This window comes from Leptinotarsa decemlineata, unplaced genomic scaffold (genome assembly GCF_025532065.1).
Source record: "Leptinotarsa decemlineata unplaced genomic scaffold, Ldec_3_MD MMD2_tig00001393_RagTag_RagTag, whole genome shotgun sequence".
Classification (NCBI taxonomy): domain Eukaryota; kingdom Metazoa; phylum Arthropoda; class Insecta; order Coleoptera; family Chrysomelidae; genus Leptinotarsa; species Leptinotarsa decemlineata.
In genome coordinates, this window is record NW_027412562.1 from 3833756 (window position 1) to 3853323 (window position 19568).

At 35.4% G+C, this 19568-nt stretch overlaps 1 protein-coding gene across 4 annotated transcripts in view; it reads left to right on the forward strand.

Moving 5' to 3' along the window:
* Positions 1–19568, forward strand: part of tay (tay bridge kinase) — a 237708-nt gene that overhangs the window by 48790 nt on the left and 169350 nt on the right. The gene's annotated exons all lie outside the window — the stretch shown is intronic.

Below are 19568 nucleotides of genomic sequence, written 5' to 3' on the forward strand. Positions count from 1 at the left end.
TTAAAACCAGTAAGGTAATTCAAAATAAAATCGGGCTAGCTGCATAGTAAACAATAAGTATAAGTGCATAGATTTAGCTAAATAAGGTAATTTATATTTTGGTTTTTTTTAAGTTTCACAACGGTTGTAAAGTAAAGCTCAATGCGACTTACTCAAAACTTCTCAGTTTTGACTTCGCTACAATGCTTTATTCCAGACATATTTTCTGAGAAGTATCATTTTTTCCCTAAAGAATCTAGATGAGATTATTACTATTTGATAAAGTCTGATGCGAATCTCATTTGTTTTCAATCCTATATAAGAGATTTTCATGAAATATCTATTTTTGAAGAGGTACTTTGTCCAAAAGTAATACACAATAATATTATGAAAGCATTTTTAGTAACGAGTCGTTTCTTCTAAAAAACTAGATATACTTTTGTAAAGTCAACCGTTAATTTATTTTCACTCAATGCAGACTTTACTGATGACACTCAGCCAACCAAGATCTAGTATAGTGTCATAATTTCAGACACAGAATAGACACTTTATCCCTAGTCACAAAATTAACTGTGTACTACGTGAAAGCCATTCAATAATTTTTAACCCTGATCATAGATCAGTTATTCTCTCCAGACGTTTATCGGTGTCACTTCTCACTCGATGAATAGCACGGAGTAGGGATGAGAACAAAGCCGGTCTACTGTATCTCTCACACAATAAGCCTTCTCTCACTCTCTATACAGTTTTCGGCTACTTTATTGTTTATCCATCGAGCGTAGATAGAGTTTGCTATACCACCGAAACTAACAACTAAAGGTTAGATCGCTCCGTAATTTAAATTCACCACGGCTGTGCAACAGGCCGCGATTAGTCCATAAAGAATTAATTAATGAAAAACGTTGTGGAAGCCAGCATTTTGATTGATAAGTTCCGAGGTGAAAATATATTAATACCACGAATCCCTATTATACCTACAGATGAGCCAATCCATTTTAAACACGTGCAATTTCCAATTAGATAGGCATTTGCAGTGACTATTAATAAGTCCCAAGGCCAAACAATGTGCGTTTGTGGCTTGGATTTGAGCACAACAATTGTTACAATTATACGTATCTTGCTCTCGAGTGGGCAAATCACAGTTCGTTTGTGTTAGCTCAACATGGCCTAACAAAAAATATTATACACACTACAGGATTAAAGGATTAATATCATTTGTAAGTAATTGACCGCGGTGGTAGTGTGCACGACTCACGATCGGAAGGCCGTGGGTTCGATTCCCGCCTCGGGATATTCGGGATATTTGTTGGGTCTTATATTGATATTTAGTACATCAATCGAATCAACTCTACTTTTGAAAAAAATCTTTAATTAAGAAATAACTGCTCGATCCGACTCTGTTCTAACACAAAAAAGCGTCTGCTCTCAGGATCATGTTAAACGCACATTGCGAAAATAATTTGTTATGCATGTATTTGCAGAGAACACCGATTCTGTGATTCGAGGCAATAACTGTCAAATATAATGGAGGCCATTTATTATTCGAATGATACTTCATTTCCATGTTGAGCAGTCGGAATTTATTTTTCGTAGTCTCGGAGTGCTTGCATCGAGATATTATCAAGATTGAGATATCACAACTGATTGATGCTGATGGTCATTAGGACCGTTTGGAATTATGATTCGATGAGAGAAGGAAGAATGCCAAATGAATGCGCATCTGATTAAACTTCTAGTTTTTCATCATGGAGGTGGAAAAAGTAGACAACATGCGCCTAGTTGTTTGTGCAACTAGTTGAGAAATGACCATCTTCGGAAACCAAACGTATGTGACTCTTTACAAAGTGTTGCAGTTTACTCGTCTTTTCCTAATTTGAATCGTCACAGTCTGGAACTGGCATGTTACGCCAACCATAATTTTTAATATCTTACAGCTTGGCGGATCTAGCTGTGCCTCTGACATGAGCGAACAATTAATAGAGAAGGTAACTGTCCACTACCAACAAGAATTTTGGTGTTGACAACTACTCATATACCAGTAGGGAACGGAAACCTCAATTCTTCCTTTCGTGCAGGTGGAAAATACTGATAATGAGTGATTTACAATAGCAAGTGATCTATATTGTGACAAATTAATGACTGTCTTAAACAAATTTATTTCCAACAATATTTCACTAATCACAAACTATTCCTTTTGTTACAACACACAACTAACGCTTAATTTATTTCCACTATTTGAATTTCTTGTTTAACCGCTCAATTTACTTTCTGAACTGCCCTCTTGGGTAGGGAAGCCGTGCTTATATCGGTAACGGCCCTTTCTAGAATTCTGTAGTCGGTTTGGTACTAGAATTTTACCGGCGATTCCCGACTGCATTCTTTTGCAGTCGGCTGGCGTACTGGTCAGGAGCGACTTCAGATTCGTTACAATATGTACATTACCATTAGAGATCAATGAATTAAAAGGATATGGATAAACCTACAACCGATAAATGATAGATAATTGAATGCATAGTTACTAGAAATGATTATGAAACGTAGCAGGTAGATAATCTACAAAACATTGCTTACAATATTGATAATGACATACCACTAAATACATGAATACAATTCATATAATATTTTCGAAAATTGGTTGCCTAAAGATCATCATATGTTGATACATGGTTTTCGTCAAGAACTGTTTCTTTTTCGGATAGATTATCATCTTCATTGTCTGAAAAGTCATCTCAAATCAGCATCGTCCATTAACATTTTGGAATGTTTGATGATACATCGCTTTTTATTTAGAGTTTTCTCACCATTTTCAATTTTATCATCTCTGAGTTGATTTTCTGTACAGTTCACATGCAAACCCATGTAACGTCAGCTACTCGTTCTTGAACCCTCAAAAGTTGAAATACATTATTGTTTACAATTTTACTTATTGTAACTATTACTTCTTACCTTCGCAAGGGGAATTATTTTTCCTTTCAATACGTTGTTCACAGTTTCTGTGCTTTGTCCAGTGAGAACGTCGTTTTCCAGAATACTCTTTGAATGTCTTTTCAAAGATAACAACTCGTAGTTTACCATACAGAATAATTTTTCCACTAACTGCACATACTCGATGTTCACTACACGAGTTCATCGATGTTCACTACACGAGTTCATCGATGTTCTCTACACGAGTTCATCGATGTTAATGAGTTCTCGCTCCGCTTCGCCGCATGATCTACTGCGTATCCAATATTCAGAGACACAGTTAGATTTGCCAAGCTGTACTAATATGGATATGAATGTGGAATTGAAATTTTGATGAAACGATTAGTTTTGAAGTTGCGCCCTGATTTTCCGGCTTCCTAGAAGTCCTGATGTTCATTTTAATTCTGGGATAGAATATAGTGTTGAGATTGACACATCCAATTCCCATATACCAGAACTAAAGACTTACGTTTTCCCAACCAATTATATATTCATATAGTAAGGGTTATAAGGTGAATTCTTAGTAGTCATTATCGTGTTACTTTATTATTGTATTTTGTTCTTTCATTAACATCGTGTTGTGATACCCAGTACTAATTTTCAAGTTACCACATGTAATTATCATATGAAAGGGTTAACAAAGAAATGTTTAAAAAACCGTTGTCGCTGTGCTTAGATCTCATTCGACATTTTACCTTCAAAAAGGCCCAAATGTTTGTTGTCATGTACAGGTTTCAACAATTTCAAGTTTTCATATCTATTCTATGGCCGTTTCATAAGGCACGTTGAGCGACTACGTGAAACGAGTTATAATAGTCCACCCAGTTTGACCAACATATGTTTTGTCGCACTTCTCAACAGCTTAATTCGTAAATCATAGATCTTGTCGTTTCCATCATCCTGTTTTTCTGGTTGCCAATACTTATTGAAGTATACGAGTAGTTTTGAAAGTTTCTTTCATTATTTATTTTTCAAGACCAACTCAGATTTAACATGTAGAAATTATCCGTATTTTTTGAAATCAGAGGATTTACGAAGAAAATCTCTAAATTATCGTTTTCCAGCTCACCTATCGAAATATGTCTGAAAGAAACCTAGTACTTTCAACTATTTCCTTGATAACTTTTTTTTGATATCGCGTATTTTCATTGGTTCCCAATTTTTTTGGCTGTCAGGGATACACCCGAAAGTGTTAGTATTTTTTTTTCAAATTCCAAACCTTTATCATCTGTATAACAACTGGTCAATTATTGATGAAAATAATAGTGAATGTATTTATCATATCAATAACAACAACAAAAAACATACGATAGAAAACTGATCAACAGTTCTGAATTTCGACCCAGAACTGTTTTTAAACCTGACCTAATGACCAGTTGTCCAAAAATTGGAAATGTGTCACATACATAAAAATATATACAGTGTGAACGTAGACAGTAAGTATTTTCTTATTAAAATAAAGAATGATTTGATAGAGAATTGAAATATTTTGAAAACAGATACCTCAAAAATGACAGGATTTTGAATTTTTTGTTAGCCACAGGATTGTTGATACACAAGATACATATTTGATACTTTTTTAAAAACCAGTTATGTAGTTAATTTGGGACTGATGAAGATTCTGTTCGAACCCTATAATTTCATTTAAGATTCCCGTGATATTATGTAGACTTGTTGAATGCTTTCACATACATTTCGGTTTCAAAGTTATGGCACATTGTTCAAGTTTTCAAATAGCCCCTCGGTATAAAAGTTTACTGTAAAGTTTAGGATTATTACCGTCTATAAACACCAGGTTTCGAATTAACCAAGAAATTATTAGTCTTCATCAACGTTATCGTAAAAAGACATCGTATTCCTGTCAAGACCCCTCAACGCATGTTTACCATAGCCTGCCTCGACGTGAATATTCCATTAAAACAATATAATTTTAATTATATTTCATTAGCCCACTCATAATTAAGATGCTCGAGTAATGTTCGCCATTAATCAAAAGAGAAATAGCCCGACGGGGCGTCTACAAACGACCACTTTTTTACTTATTTTTATGCGCCCTTCTTTTTTTTTAATGAAAGGCCTTCATTAACGCCAACGATCGGTGTAAAAACCAATTCAAGCTTGTTATTCTGTTGGCGTAATTAGGGTTTTTCGATTTTACTGTCCGAATAATTGTACGGAATTGTTAGGAATAAAGCGTCGAATTACCGAGCTTTCAGCATTTTTCTCAGGCGACAGACAGGTTTGAAAGAGTTTTTTTGTTTGATTGGACTCATTGTTTGTTTAATGTGCTCAGGTTTTTTTTTCGATTTTCCAGTGGGGTATTTTAACGCGAGGTTTTAGTCAGGTAATAATAGTTTGATATTGTAATGAAGTACACTGTACACCTTTTTGTTAAAACTCAGTTTTATAGTATTTCCAATACCAATTGGAACAGCACAGGGAAGGAATTCCCGCCTCGACATAGGCGTCGGTATATTATTTTTCAGTAGTAGTTTTTCAGTTACTTATTCGTGCAATCATAGCAATTGATCACCCCATGAAAAAGTTATCTCAACTGAATTTTTCTACCATAGGTAATTATGAAAAACTTCGAAATTTAAGGTAGTTGATTTCCGAGTCGAAAACTCTAAAATACAATGAAAACACAAATAATCACACCGAATTCTCGTCAAACATATATTTACAAAATGATGAGGCCAACAAAATTGCTAAAAAAATTAAAATTCTTCTTCGCTTTACTCGGATGAGGTGAAATCATCATCGGGTTGAATGACGATCGGATTTATGGAACTTTGCACATGATATTTGTTCTCTTCTTTTATAACCTGGGCCACAAAGTTCTTCCACACATCACTATTACCTACTTCATTCACCACTCGCCTTATATTGTCAAGCACTACAGCATTCAAAGTCGGTGACTGATTACATTTCCGCAAGCTTTCTTTCATTGTGGCCCAAACCATTTCAATTGGATTGAACACACAATAGTATGGAGGCAAACGTAAAAGGATATGTCCACGTGTTTCACACATCGAATCAATAATATACTCTTTTTTGAAATTACGTTGTTTTATGGTCGCCAGTAATACGTTTTCGTTGGAATTTTTTTCGGGTATTTCCATGTCATGATTTCGCATGAAATAAACAATATCTGCTTTTTTTGTGTTATTGTTTGGTATTGTAGTCAATAACCGAGAATGATACAAAGCGTTATCCATAACAATAACCGAGTTCGGAGGAATATTTGGGAGAAGCTGCTCACTGAACCAGGTTTCGAATGAAGCCGCAGTCATATAGTGGTAATCAGTAGACGAATCTTTCATATTTTTGGCCGACAGAAGCAAAGCGTTAGGTACGAAACCACTTTAATTCCTGGCATGTAAAATTATAACACGTTTTCCCCTTGAAGAAGGTGTGTTCAAAGCACAATACTTGGTTTCGTCTACCCAGCCATATTTGACATCATGGGTGTCAAACCAAATTTCGTCCAGGTAGATTATATGTCTGCTGGATTCTCGGTAGCTTTTCATTCGCCTCAAATTTTCTTGTCGGAATTGAACAATGCGTGTCGATTCCATTATGACTATCCGATTGTTCAAGTTTTTATATTTGAAACCACAAGACAATAAGACACCTCGTAGAGTTTCTAAAAATTTGTAATTGTAATCGGGATCGTCGAGTAATTTATACCAAATCATTTCCAAGGTTGGTACTTCATTTTTTGGTATATACCATAAATTGTTCGCCGAATCACATCTTTTGTAGCACCATCAACGTTTGCGAATTTTTTATTCCTTTATTTTCGTTTCATTGCATGGTCAATGACATCCCCTATTTTAATGACTCGAACGAGACAGTTACGTTAACTCGCATATTCTATTTACAATAAATAGTATTCTGTAAAGTGTGACAGTTTTCCTTCTTCAAGCATTCATGAATATTTAAAATTACTCGCTGAACTTGAACATGCAAATCCTTATTTTCAAATTCCGGATCCCTGTCGATTGACACAGATTCCTCACACGTAATGTTATCATTTGTTTCAAAAGGTCTCCAGAAAGCCATATTGATGAAAGTACCGAAAAACACTAAGATTTTCACAAAAATCGGTTTAAACGATGAGATTAGAACCTTTGGTGTAAAAGCTGAAAAGTTTTTCTAGAGATCAATTACCCTAACACCAAACTGATATTTTTGCACTCGACGCGCGTTTCGCTAATAAGGTTAGCATCTTCAGGAGAAGCAAATTGATACTGAATCTAAAGACAAGGGTTAGCTGTTTGTATACCTAAAGTTTTTTGGTCCGATGTGGACTTTGTTTGTTAAATGATGATTATCCTAATTGATTTTTCGGTAATTAACTAGTGGAACCACTACCTGAAAATTAATTTGTCCGCTTTTTAATCTATTGTTGACATTGAGGTTTACACCAGTCGTGCGCAATCGTAACATGGCCATTAACGCAACCTCCTTAACGTACAGGTTAGGTCCAAAGGGGTCAGACCACGTAGGTTAATTAGTTACAGGGTCTTACTTTTGAAACAGTGATGCTATTTACAAAAATTGTCAAAAAAATCTAAATTATTTTATGCAGCTGAAATTTTGCGTATGGACATAAAATTGCATTCAAAAAGGTTTTTCGTTTTTATTATATTTCGAGAAACAACCCCATTTTTAAATTTTTGAGTAAAAAACATTGCACGTCACGTGACTATTTTTTTTTTCATTTTCATCCAAGCAAAAATGGATGTCAAAGTCAAATTTTGAATGAACCTATTATTATGTAACAATTGATCCCCAAATTATGAGTAAACTCAAAACTTGAAAAACCTTGGACTTGTTGAAATTAGAGTATTCCTTTTCGTCATACTCCCCTAATAAAGATTATTATGTTCGATACCTGTATAGTAAAAATTCAACAATGAAAATAATCGCGTGACTTTCACATCTCCATAATTCATTTCGGTTATCCGCCATCGTTAATTCAATATTTACCGATCGACGGATATATCTGACGTTCGCATGTTGAAAACAATACACCCCATAACACCCTAAACATTGAGTTGTTCACCGCAAACAATATTAACGATCTACGGCCGACGTGCGATGAAATGGAAAATTTCTGCCAGAATAACTAAAGGCGGGTTCATGCACTCTGTCTCAAGTCGTAAAATATATTAAACAATTAATCGTTAATTTGCACGAACACTTACTTATAATATGTAAATAATTGATTTATGAAGTGTTACTTAAATAAATTATGCATCACTATATGCATGAGTCTCAAGTCGTAATATCCATAGGCATGAATCTTGAGTCTGAGATATCCTAAATAGTTGATCATTAATTTGCACAATTCTTAAGTCGTAGGTAATATCTATGTGCATGAGATATGTTTAAATCGTAATGTATAGATGCATGATTGTACCTATATATCTTAAGGCCTAATATCTATGTGTATATAACATTTTTTGTCATTAATTTGTACAATTCTCAAGTCTTAATAGCTATATATATATTAGTCTATCTATAGACCTCAAGTCGCAATATCTATATGCATTATTTTTTTGTCGTAATATCTACTCGTATATGCATGATATATCTTTAGACCGTAATATCTAGGTGCAAGAATGTATCTGTATATCTTAGTCGTAATATTTATGTGTATGAGTATCTATATAACTTAGTGGTAATATCTATATGCATGAGTCTCTCAAGTTGTAATATCTATACGCATGAGTTATAAGTTTTTAGTAGATACAACTGATAATAGTGGCCTTTGATGGATTTCACTCAATCAAGAGCATTTTCATAACTATCAATTTCATTTTGTTGTGGAATTGGCCGCGGTGGTAGTGCGCCCGACTCACGCCTTTCGATTCGATTCGGTTCGATTCCCGCCTTGACCAGATATTTTTCTCGTGAGAATTTATCTGGTTGAAGCTGGGATGATTCTGCTAACGTGTTAGGAATCACATGTTTAAAGGTAAGACCTCGTTAGTCCTTAGCTTGCACAAGTTTCTCAACTTCCGAGAGTTGTTGTTCGTATGGGGGTGACAGCTGATTAACGGAAAAAGAGACAGACAGATTAAAGTAATTATGTACTCAAAGACAATACAAAACAAAAATGCTACCTAAACCTTCATCACGTGAGAGGCAATAGCAAACTTTCTTTTTCAGTAATGTTTATCGTGGAGTTTGTTGCTCTGGGCGGAGCAGATGTCCTAAAAAGAAAAGAAAAGCGGGAATCCTTATTGGTGCCCTCTCTCAAACTTCCACATCTCACTGGTTTGCCGCCAAACGGCAGAAATCTTGCCGGACAAATGCAGAAGGCAGTCATTCTTGATTCGCTACGACTTCTCAGGGCATTATATTCTGGACCCAATGATCACTTATCTTACGATTGTGGGGACTAGTCGTTGGTGAAATAATGTTAACTTTATTCATTACAATAAACTAATAAACTTGAGAAATATACAAAGAAATAATTGATATGCGCGTGGTGGATTCATCAGACGTTTGCATATCGTAAATAATACACCCTAAACATTGAGTTGTTCGCGGCAAACAATATTAACGATCGTCGGCCGGGCCAAGCGTTGAAATAGAGAATTTCTCTGAGAATAACTAACAAATTGAATCACGTTCATGAAATTATAATCGAGTTAGAACTTCACCGCTGGAATATAATTAATTTGCATGAATTCTCCCAAGTTTGAAGCGAACGAAATATACGTCGTCGGTTAATTTGAGTTTTAGGAGCGCCGGAATATTTAATTTGCATAGATATTTTTCATTTGTCGGAAGCCGTGGAATTTGAAACAGATCTAGTTTGGTGTGGAAGTGTAGGTTTTAATTTCAATAGGAATTTCTATCCTAGAGGCGTGATGTAGGAATTGGAACTATACGTGAGTCTAACGTGGGACAAACTATGAGGTTTTTGGACATCAGTATTAGTGACAACAAAATTGAAACTCAATAATAAGAAGAAATCAATCATGGTCGAATTAGAAATAACAAAAATATATAGCAGTGGGTTGTTTGGTAATTTCTGATTCTAACGAATATAACCTACGTTTCGTCACCTGTAACAAAGTTGTATTTGAATTTTGCAGTTGAATTTTTGACCATTTTTCAAAGCAATCGGTATGAGCTTTTTTCAAGTATCAGTCGGTCAAATTAAACTGATTATGTGAAATCGAATGTATTGCAGTCTTACGTTACGCCAATAATGCTCTATGTTACAATAATGTTACATACCTATCTTTTTCAATCATCTTTCTCACTTCATCGACGTTTTTGAATTCAACAGTCGATCTCAATCATCCTTCAACCCACTTTTGTTAAGTTGGGCGTTTCTTGAAATCCTAGAGAAAATCATGTAAAGAAAATTTTCACGAGAGATTTTCACTTTTTCACAGACTAGTTTTCTTTTTAAAACACTCGCTGTTGATTATGAGGACACTTTTCAGTGTACTTTAGAGGAAAACAAATTTTCAATGTTGAAGTATTATTCAGCATAATCTCTTAATTGAATACATTTGTTAGGCTTTTGAACCTTTCTATGTTTTCCACTTCGTCGGAAAAAAAATTACGTCCTTTTCAACTTTTTTTAGTGACTTCTGGTCAACAGTCAGAGATCTGTTGATGCAGAGATCTGTAGAGCCTCAGATATTTGTTTAGCCCAATCCGTCGATTTGATATAAAAATTATGTCGTGAACCGCGTCGATATATACGGGGGAAGACATGGAAACTGACCTTTTCGATTGGTCTTCAACTTCAATGGAAAATTCACCACTTTCTTAGCTTGCAATCGAAATTTTCACGGTCGTATACGAAAAAAATTAAGCATAACCCTGTGACACTGCTCATTACTTAACCCCTTCGAATACTACAGGTACTTGTAGTCCAGACAACATAGACGAAATAAAGGTCTGAGAATGTAAAAAGTCCCAAAAAGCTGAATTTTTGTACAGACCTTACCTACGTCATTATAAATGAAATGTCGAAAGTCCCTATCGATCCCGCGTGTGCGTCGTTTTTTATTCAAGGTCAAAGGTCACACATTTTTGTTTTTGCATGGTGAGAGCTACCAGGAAAATGATCAATAGAAAGTTTATACCATAATTCGACTTCAGGTCGAATTTAGGTCTACTTTAGGTCGATGATAGCCACTATCTTGCGGAAAGTTTATAGATCGTGGAATTCTCGACGAAAATGGTTTTCATACTTTTTTTCTTATGAAGCACTGTTCTGCAGTCACAGCGATTGCAGACCTTTGGAAAGTTGTATTTTCAATTGTATGCACGACGCCACCTCCGATGCAGTGTGCTCGGCGCTATTTTTAAATACGGTTACCCCTGTAGGAATATTCAACAATTTATAATATCATCGAGAAAATTTAATGGCACATTATTTTGTTGTAGCAGCAAAAAAATTACATTATCCATCATCAAACTCTATATCATCACTTGGATCTTTTTCTTCGATGTTTTTCTCATGGATCTTATCTTCCTATTGTTTATTTCGTGCAAGAGTTGCATTGAAATGGGTAAATACTAGTGATCAAAACCACCCAATTGTTCGTGCAGCCTTTTTGCAATTACCAAAAATTGTATTCAACGATTTCTCTGGAGCAAGTAAAAATATATTCTGGATTGGCTCCAAAGTACTATTCGTCAATTTTTAGCTGCTGTCTTCAGGATTTAGCTCATTATCCTGTCACACTTGCACTTGGTAGAACACACAAACCAAGTGTTGCTATGCAGAGGCAGATGTTGGAGGCAGACAAGATTACTGAATATATTGTTGTTTTTATTTTTTACGGAATTCAAAAATCTATACTTGTCTGTCGACTTCTTTCGGAGGTCAACCGCCTAATTTGGGGATAGAGATTGACTTACTCAGAATCGTAGATTCCTCATACATAGGTGCGTGAGTGATAAAAATGAGGACTTTTGACATTTCATTTTTAAGGTGTGTACAAAAATCCTGCTTGTTAGGAATCAATGCAAACAGGAATGTCTATTTTATCTGAGCTATTGATAGAATAGAGGTATGGTAGAATAAAAAACACAATTCAGGAAGCGATAAGTGATATATCACTTGTTTCGCTTTCAGAAACAAAAATAGTAAATGTAAATGTGAAACTAAATATAGATGTGAATTTTAGTACAAGAGAATTGATCAGAATTCTTGGGATTCTTGTTGAATACTCTTCGTGAGCAAAACAATAACAGAATCAATACTCCTTACCGCTCTGGACTGAATGATTCCGTACAGTCTATCTCGTCTTGTGTTTGTAAATTTTCTGCTGGAAAAATCCTCACTTGTTTACTTTGTAGTAAATGTTCAAGGGGCATCAAAAACGTATGTGAATTTCTGAAACTTCAACTAGCGTTTCTTAATATGACTAATAACCAGTCTTTGCAAAGCTTATTGTTGAATCATCTGAAAATTGAACTTTTAACAGGTGATGATCGACTAAATTTCCAAACATGTGCCAAACTAACTGGCTGTTATAAGAAAACAAGTATAGCTGAGGCACCAGTCAATCTAATAATAACTCTGATGATCTTCAAACATGACTCAACCTCTGACGGAAGCACCAAGGTTCGAAACAGATGCAACACTTCAATCTAGCGGACCACTATTAATCTTCATGCAGTCATTGTTCACTGTTGTTCTGGCGTTGAATCTGGGCATTATTACGCCTTGGTAAAGACGAAACGGACTGGTTTAAGTTTGACGATAGTCGTGTCACTAAGTGTTCTGGCGATGTATTGAATTTATTGGAGTCTCTGGAGACACCCTACATTTTGTTTAATGAGAGAGAGGACATTGGCAGATCAAGATCTTCAGATGATGTGGTGCTGATGTGATCCTGCAGCTGAAAAAGCAAATGAGCCACTGGAATCAATGAAGTTGTTTTATAATTTCATGATTTGTATTTTGGAAGTGTCGTAAATTTTTAAACTCAAAAATAATTGATACACACGACATGAAAAAAAGAAAAATGTATTGGAATATAAATAAATTCTGATCGATGATATCTAGTAGATCACATACAAACAAATTAGAGTACAAAGTATCGAATTTTAACGTATAGCTCTTCAGAATAAATTTCGAGAGCAACCGCATTAGCCCAGGCAAAATTGTCTGTCTGCCATGTGCTTGATCAGAGTAATTTAGAATTGAATATACATTGTTTGACATGGTGAGTAAGCACTAAACATTGATGAGTGCATAATAGTTTAACATTTAATATAGTTGCTTCCTGATATAGCTTATCGGTGGAAAAACGTTTATTTTTTTTTAGGATGATTTTTAATAGTGAGTTTTGTGTTGTTTGTATAATGTTCAGTGTGTTGTTGAAAGCTCCACCCCATATTGTGATGCAGTAAGACAGATTTGATTCGGCTAGAGAGTTGTAGAGCATTATGAGGTGTTTTCTGGAGAGGATGTCTCTTAGAGAATAAAAACTGTGTATAAGTGTTCAAAGGCGTTTGTTCACATGCATGATATGATCAGACCATCGTATGTGTTGGACTAGGACTACCCCTAAATATTTAACTGATGATATTTTTCTAATAGTAGAACACACACATACATTTTTGTGACAGTTTGTAGAGTGTAGTTTCAGAGACAAATTTGTGTTGACTAATGACCGTTGATGAAGGCTGTGTCGTCATCATAACAAATAAGGTGTCCTAGACCATCTATTTTTGCTATATTGTTCATGTACACAAGAAACGGTATTGGGCCCAACAGTGCTCCTTGAGGCACCCCGATTTTCACTATTGACTCCGTACTTACCTCATTCCCATATATTATTGTTCTAATATCGTTAGGACCTCTCAAAATACAAAAAGTCTTATTATAAAAATAAATGCAGTGTTTTTTTTTATTTTTGAAGAATACTTTAAAATATCAACTCTCACCATCAAATTGAAATCAAAAGTGATAATTTTGTCATCGCTCAAATAAAATGTTCAGGGTTTTCTAATAGTTATCCAACAGTTATTTTATTTCTCTCATTTTGTGAAATGATTTTTTTTTCAGTTCGTTTCTGATCTCACATCTTTTTCTTATTGCCTGTATTGTTGTCGGTATCGTGTTGTACTTTTTAATACAGACGAGTATGCTCCTTGTGATATCGATTTTCCACCATGTGGGACGGTTTTTTTTATATTCGGTGTGTTGTAATCGTGTCTAGGAATATCTGCTTGTTTTTTGTTGAAGTGTTTTTTAATATTCGTACAGAAAGAATATAGCTGTCTCATATCCATTACCTGACAGTCTGTACGATTCATTAGAGGAATACCTCCAGTTTTTCGATATAATCAGTTTCAGAATCCTTTTTAGCAAAATTTCTAGTGATTCAATTTTTATTCGTAGTGTTGACACCCAAAGAAATAACTATTGCATCTATCAGAGCACAATATAAAGTTTTTAAGTTCATTAGTAGTTCATTGATGGGGGTTCGATACTCCAACTTTTGAATTTTTACAATTCCGTTACAATTTTCATTGCGCAACCCTAGTTTGACTTCCCCTAGCTGACGCGAAACATTATCATATTTCCATAATGCCATCTAATGGTGGTTTGTAAAAACATGAAAGGCAACCCTCGTGGGCCGTGTATTCTTTCACTCACATCTCATTTTAGGCTGAAAAATACTTGATTCGTGTTATCAACGTTAGCGTTGGTGTTAGCAGTCGTAAAGCGGGGGTATCGCCGACCCGCATTATGTGGTCGCACGTTCATCTTTCTCTCCCCGTCCCCTGGGTGGCGGCACACAAAAGGCAAAACCTAACGCACGCACCGAGAAAACTAAATCATTCACGGTGACATCGCGGATTATCGGCTATGCATACCAACCCAAGGGAAGCTTTCAATTAGCCCTGCCGCACGCCGGAAAAAATGTAATCTAACCCCCGGGCGTTCGAATAAATAATGCAAAACGTTATCTGGGTTTATTGGCCTTTAGAGGGTGGCGACGATGACCACGAAAATAATGTTGCGGATTTTTATCGAGTAATTTACGGGGCAGTTGATTTTGTCGCAATGAAAGAAACAATGACGGAAAAAATCAATGAAAGGCACTAATAATACGCATTCGGTAGATGTTTGAGGTTTGGACTTTTATTCACTGAAAAGGTGTTGACAGATTTGAAAGCTATGAGAAGAAGAAGAAAACGTTAACTAGTGAAAATATAAAAAATACCAGGGCCGAAATATTTTAAGGGGGTAGTTATAATAAATCTATTTCGATGTGGGAAGTCTGAACACCAATGTACTTGTCGAAGAAGCACTTGAAGTCATACAGAGAAAGCTATTCGAAGACGAGGACTTGTGCCCGGAAATTCTTCGTTTCGGAGGTACAGGGTGTTGAAATAGATTTTTTGTTCGTTTTCCAAAAATAACTTTTGCAAAAATTAAGTTATTTGCATGAAATTTAGTGCCCAGAGTTTTTTTGATGTGGGAAATCATAATTTCGTAATAATTTTCTTGTAACATCTAGAGGACGCTGCGTACACTGTCATTATTTACCTGAAGTTACCCCAACTTTTTTGACAGTAATTTTTCGGTACTTTTCATGAAAAAAACCCAATTCCGACACATTTACCAAGTAAAAAATGTACACTTTCTCAACATCGCTGAAGATGATTGTTTTCGAGATATTTACAATGTTTCATATCGATGCGTATTATTTAGGTCCTAGGGTGAAGTTGCTGAGAACATTACAAAAACTAAGTACCTATGTGGTGGATCTCGTCAAAATAAACAACTTTTTCCTATGAAATGTTCGAGAAATCATTCGTTTTCGAAATACAAATAACTAAAACTGCAAAAAATTTATGACAAAAACCAATCCTGTTTTGAAAAATTTCAACAATTTGTTTTCTCAAAAACGAATGATTTTTCAATAAACATTTTATAGGAAAAAGTTGTTTATTTTGACGAGCTATCACATACTTAGTTTTTGTAATGTTCTAAGCAACGTCACTTAGGAGCTAAATAATATGCATCGATATAGAAAATTGTAAATATCTCGAAAACGATCACTTGCATCGTTGTTGAGGAGGTGTACTTGGAAAAGGTGTGGGAGTTGAATTTTTTTCATGAGAAGTACCAAAAGTTTACTGTCAAAAAAGTTAGGGCAATTTGAAATAAATAATGACTCCGTTCGCAGCACCCTCTAGATGTTATATGAAAATTAATACGAAATTATGATTTCCCAAGTCAAAAAAACCGAGTACCACATTTCGCGCAAATAATTTATATTTTGCAAAAGTTATTTTGAAAAAACGAACAAAAAAATCAATTTCAACACCCTGTGTCTCCGAAACGAAGCATTTTCGGACTTAAATTAATATAGACGTTTTTTCTTAAAATTATCTTAGGAATACGTCACTTGAATATTTTAACGTACCTTTGTTACACCCTGTGTAACAAAAACCCAATCACATGGTAAAGTATCTAAAATGCAATTCCAACCATCACATATCTACCAAGAAAGGAACCCTTAATACCCTAATTGATCGTCCATTCAAACTCTGTATGCAACACGAAGAGGAAGTATCTGCAAGGAAATATACAGTGCTAGTCAAAAGTCCCCTCCCCCCCTCGTATCTTTGGAACGGGTATACTTATAATAATGAAATTTGGAGGGTGGAAATAAACGGATGTAGGCTTCTTAACTGGTCATAACAGGTGACGCAATAGTCATAAATGACGTCACAAGGCCACTGTGACCAAAAATTTTAAATGGGACCCTAAGGCAAGTGACAGCTCGTTTGAAAGGTATTGAAAATACCTATTCAGTCATACCAATTTTGTTTGGGATTCGGCTGATTTTGATTGATAAATTGAAGAAATACGAAAATTATTGTTTCGCATTTAATTAATAAAGATTTTAAAGTACGCCTCTGGTTCATTGTCAAAAAGGTTGACGTGTTTGAATTATCTACTTATGAAAAGTGTTTATACCTTGAAAATTTACCTGAGCTATTGTTTAACGAGACGTTTAAGTGTTTACATAGGCAAAATGGTACGTACTGTAGCCGACAAAGTAGCAGCTATCTTAATAATTGGTGAATGTAGAAGCAATTTCCATGCAGCGGAACGACTGTTTAATGAGAGGTACCCCGATCGCCCTATATCGAGGGTTTATTTGAGGGAGCTTCTTCGGAAGTTTGAAGCATCAGGTAGTGTTCAAGATGCCAAACGATCTGGTCGACCAACAATTAGTGATGACAAAAAAATTGACATACTTGGAGAAATGGTAGTGAACCCTACTTCTTCCACAGCCCAAGTTGCGTCTATCTGTGAAGTCAGTCAAAGGACAGTACATAGGGTGTTGGCTAAAAACAAATTTCATCCATACAAATTAAAAATGGTGCACCAACTTTCAGATGATGACCCCGACCGAAGACTAGAATTCTGTGAAACTATGTCCGATAAAATGAACCAACAACCAGGCTACATACAGACAATTTGTTTTAGTGACGAAAGTACTTTCTTTCTCAATGGAAATGTTAACACTCAAAATGTGAGGTATTGGAGTGACACAAATCCTCACATCTTTCGTGAAAAACATACTCAATTTCCAGAAAAAGTAAATGTTTGGGCAGGTATTTTGGGAAACCACATAGTTGGGCCTCTTTTTCTCAATGCTAACTTAACCGGTGAATTGTATCTGGAGATGTTACAAACTGATATTGAGGCGTTAATTCTTGAAATTCTAGAAGATAATCCAGATGAATTCGACAACTTGGAAATAACGTTTCAATAAGATGGTGCTCCTGCACACTATTACGGTGCAGTAAGACGTTACCTAGATGAAGAATATCGTGGTAGATGGATTGGACGACGAGGTTCGATCAAATGGCCAGCTCGGTCACCGGACCTTACACCATTAGATTTTTTTCTATGGGGGTACTTGAAATCTAAGGTTTACGCTACAGCACCTGACAGTATTGCCATTCTGAAACAACGAATTGTTGAAGAATGTAGGGCAATTTCCGCTGACACACTGGGACGAGTACGACAAGAGTTTAGCAATAGGATGCATTACTGCCAGGAAGTAGATGGAGCACATTTTGAACACTTATTATAAGAACTGGTTCTTAAATCTTTATTAATTAAATGCGAAACTATAATTTTCGTATTTCTTCAATTTATCAATCAAAATCAGCCGAAACCCAAACAAAATTGGTATAACTGAATAGGTATTTTCAATACCTTTCAAACGAGCTGTCACTTGCCATAGGATCCCATTTAAAATTTTTGGTCACAGTGGCCTTGTGACGTCATTTATGACTATTGCGTCACCTGTTATGACCAGTTAAGAAGCCTACATCCGTTTATTTCCACACTCCAAATTTCATTATTATAAGTATACCCGTTCAAAAGATACGAGGGGGGGAGGGGACTTTTGACTAGCACTGTATGTATGTATGATGTATAGGCATCATCAACAGAATGGTCACTGAACAATCTCCTGGAACAGACCTTGATCAGAATATAACAACAGTCTCGCAAGGAAACTATCTTTTCTTGACATGAGCGGGTGTCAAAGAGAATGAAAACAATTGGGTTTTTAAGTAGAACATTAGGAACGGCTTCAAGTTCGTGAACAACATCCGTAGCAGCCTCACAAAAATCAAGTCACCAAACACGGACTCCGATCAAAAGAATTGCATTTACTGAATACCATGTGAGTGCGGTGTCAGTGAAACCAATAGATTGGTGATAACAAGAAAAACGTACAACGAAGAAACCAGTAAATTGAGAATGGCAGAGCATGTTTGGACTCATCGACATAACTCCAAGTGGAAGTGTAAATAAGCTGGATACATATTAAACAACGTCGCATCAGAGCAAGATTTTCGCCCTGAACCGGAAGGCGAAAGGATAAAGTTTCCAAATTATCTTTGAAGCGTTAGGACCTGAAGACGGTTGTATTTACTAACAATCGAAATGAAGGTTTGTTTAACGTATTTTTCAATAGTATCCCTACATTTTTTCTCATTTTTAATGTTTACTAACATTGACATTTCAAGTTAAAATAATTTGTTTTCTTTAAAAATCAGCCTTCATATTTTCCTTGAATTCCATACTCATTGTTTGTTTTTTCTCATTCATTTTTTATATTGTTTTCTTCTCCTTAATGAACTCTTCCGAATATTTTGGTCTTGATATTTTTAATATTGCATTCATTTTACTTTAGTTTCATAGATTTCAAATCTGTTGAGACTTTTTAAAGCAATGTTAGAAAGAGACTTGAAAACTTTTTCTCTATTTCTCCTTCCTATCTCTCACTGTCACTGTCTTCTAACAAATGCAGATCTAGTGGGCGGGACCATGACGGAATTCAGAAAGCTCTTCCTACGTTTGACAAGCTGCAGTCGATTACAAAAGAACAATGGATGATCAACAGACATTTTATATAGACAATCGAGCAATGAACAATTTCTAAATTACAATTCTTGACCTTCGAGCAAGCCGAAGGGACCTTTGAACTTCAATAACTTTCAGCCGGCACGATATTTATGTCGATTTTTCAATTTGTCATCAAAATACTTTAATAAAGGTGTATACTAAAATGACTGGATTATAA